Raw genomic sequence first — 3,260 nt, forward strand, 5'->3', positions numbered from 1 at the left:
ATTTAAATTGGTAGGATATTCTGATGCAGATTTTGCCGGAAGCTTACTTGATCGTAAAAGTACTAGTGGAACTTGTCAATTTCTTGGTAGTTCCTTAGTTTCTTGGTTTAGTAAAAAGCAAAATTCGGTTGCCTTATCTACTACCGAAGCGGAATATATTGCGGTTGCTAGTTGCTGTGCTCAAATTCTTTGGATGAAACAAACTCTTTGTGATTTTGGATTAAAGTTTCATAGTGTGCCTATATTTTGTGATAATACAAGTGCTATTAATTTAACTAAAAATCCTATTCATCATTCGAGAACTAAACATATTGACATTAGACATCATTTTATTAGAGAGCATGTGCAAAATGGACATATTATTCTTGATTTTGTAAACTCTAATAATCAACTGGCCGATATTTTCACCAAGCCATTGAATGAAGAAATTTTTTGCAAAAATAGGCTTGAGCTTGGTATTATTCGTTGTGATATATCTTGAATTTTATAATTTTTGAATGCATGTTTTTAGGGGGAGCCATTATGTCATTATTAAATGCATTCTCTTTCAATTGTTCATTTTGATGATTACAAAGGGGGAGAAAATTAAGAAAAATATGTTCTAAATTTGTTATTTTATAATTTATGAATCATTTACTTGGTGTTTCATAATTTCTTGAGGCATTAATATAAGGGAGAATATGCTCTTGAGTGAAATTTATGATAATATATTAGTATGTAGTGATATTATTACATGGATGTTGTATTATTGGTTTTTATGAATTTTTCTTTAAATGATTTGTCATCATCAAAAAGGGGGAGATTGTTGGCTTATTGGCCCTTGATCTCACATTAATTAATTTCAATGAATTAATTATTGATGTTTTGATGATAACAAACCTACTTTTAATTATTAACTATTTTCAGTTTTTTGAACTGTCCACAGTATAAGGTCGGGAATAACGATTACAACAACTTTTCAATTACTCAAATCAGAGCTAAAACGAAGAAATTAGAGTCGAGACAACATACCCGACGTGATGATGTGGCAACAAAATCAAAATGATGGACAAATCAAAATATATCAAAGTATGACATTTATAATATTGGAAGAGTAACACATGGTGGAGTTTTTCTTATTATTACATTTCTAAATAAAATTATTTTTACAAATATAAATTTGAATATAACCGTTACTCACATCGAATTTTATTATTACTATATTATATTATTATATTATTATATTTTAAAATTTTGGTAGTTACTCACATCATTTTTATTATTATTATATTATTATATTTATAATAAATTTTGAATTACATTTTACCGTTACTCACATAACTTTTTATTATTATTATATTATATTACTATTATATTAAAATTTTGAAATAAATGAATTTAGAAAATTTTCTTACTTAATTACTTTTAATCTCCACCTTCCATTATTCCTAACACAATCCAATGGTCAATATTCAATCCTACATTTTGCCACTTTTCTCCTCTATATAAACTCATCTTCCCCACATTTTTAAAAGATACAACTTACATACATTCTTCAATCCTCATTTGTTCAAAGTCTCCATTGTTTATTGCTCTCTCCAAGCTTACAAGTTTATTTCTTTTCATCTTATTCTTGAGAGGGATTATTATTATATTGTGAGGAAATAGTTGTCAGTATCCCAAATTGTAAATCTACTCTTTGAGAGAGTTGTGGTGTGTTATTATCAAACTCAAATACTTGTATCGGTTTGATCCTGCGTCGTTGAAAGGATTGAGTTTGCTCTTGAACTCGTAAAAAGAGCGGTGTACCGGTTTGGCTCTGATCCGTGGAAAGAGTCGGAAAAGTTCTTTATTCAAATTCCCAAGAGGCGCTTGGGGAGTGGAGTAGGTCGAGTTTGACCGAACCACTATAAAACTACGGTGTCATTTTCTCTAACTCTTTCCTATTTAATTTCAAGATTATTATTATGTTTATTGCATGTTCTACTTGATTATTGTTTTGACTTGAATTATTTTGTTTTAGTAATTATCATCTTCTACTTATTTGTAAAAAGTTTTATCATTAGAAAAATTAATCAAGTTTAAACACTTTTATCGTTAAAACCCTATTCACCCCCCCTCTAGGGTTGCCATACCGATCCAACAATATCCCGTTTAAGTATTATGAATATCAATGAGAATATACATCTTCGATTCTAATTCTATTTCTATTTCTCCTACTTAACAATATTTTAAAATTTAAATTAAATATGCATAATATGTTATATTAAAATTATAGGATATTATAAAATAATAATTATACAAATTTTTATAATAAAACATATTAATAAATTGATTAATAAGAGTTTATAATCAACTTAATATTAATTAGATAATTATATTTATGCTATATAAATATATTATATTAAACACATTTTCGCGTTTCTTCGATCTCCATACTTAGCATACGTATTTTCTTTTTTTATTTTAAATATTTAAAATCTTATTTATAAACGGTGGTTTGAAATAACTTCTAATATTTGTAAGTACTTAGAAAAATCAACACATGTTCTAATTATGTTTATAGTGACCAATTTTTCCAAAAGCCTTGGCATAATTACAACCTTTCTTCAACTCGTTAGGGGTAGGTTCTCTATCAAAATTCATGTACTTTAACCCTTTTGTCTCGTGCCTATGTTCTTCTTTGTCTCTAGACTCGTGTTTTTTATACTATGGTTGATAGTACAATTGAGCAGTCGTACCTCGTGAGGAGTCAAGCTATGTTTGATGAAGGTGAAGTTTCTTCTATTTCTTGCGTGTTCATAAGCAATAGGAATTCTCATTAAACAACCTTACAAACGTTCAAATCTTTTACTTTTTACATAATTTTAGATAATCATTTGATCGATTTGCTTTGAATACGACATCATAAAACAAACAAGCACATCGAGGTACATGTTCTCAAATCAACATAGACGTTATTAAACTGCAATCATATCCCTAAGGCAGTGGAAACAAGTTGATTCAATAACAATCAATAAATAAAATATAGGGTTTCATTATATATGAAAATTACAAAGAGAGAATATACAAGGCAGATAATTTGATACCATTATCCATCATAAACTTGGGATGGACACATAAAAATGGAAGATTTTCTTCCTAGACTTTAATTAAGAGGTTGTCAATGACTTTCAGAAGATCAGGCCTTCAGTTATGTTCAAAAGCTAATATTCTAAACAAAACCATTGGTCCTTAGATATCATTTCCAAAAAAATAGTAAAAAAAAAAAAAAAAAAAAA

Source organism: Cucurbita maxima, unplaced genomic scaffold (assembly GCF_002738345.1).
Source record: "Cucurbita maxima cultivar Rimu unplaced genomic scaffold, Cmax_1.0 Cma_Scf00009, whole genome shotgun sequence".
NCBI lineage: Eukaryota > Viridiplantae > Streptophyta > Magnoliopsida > Cucurbitales > Cucurbitaceae > Cucurbita > Cucurbita maxima.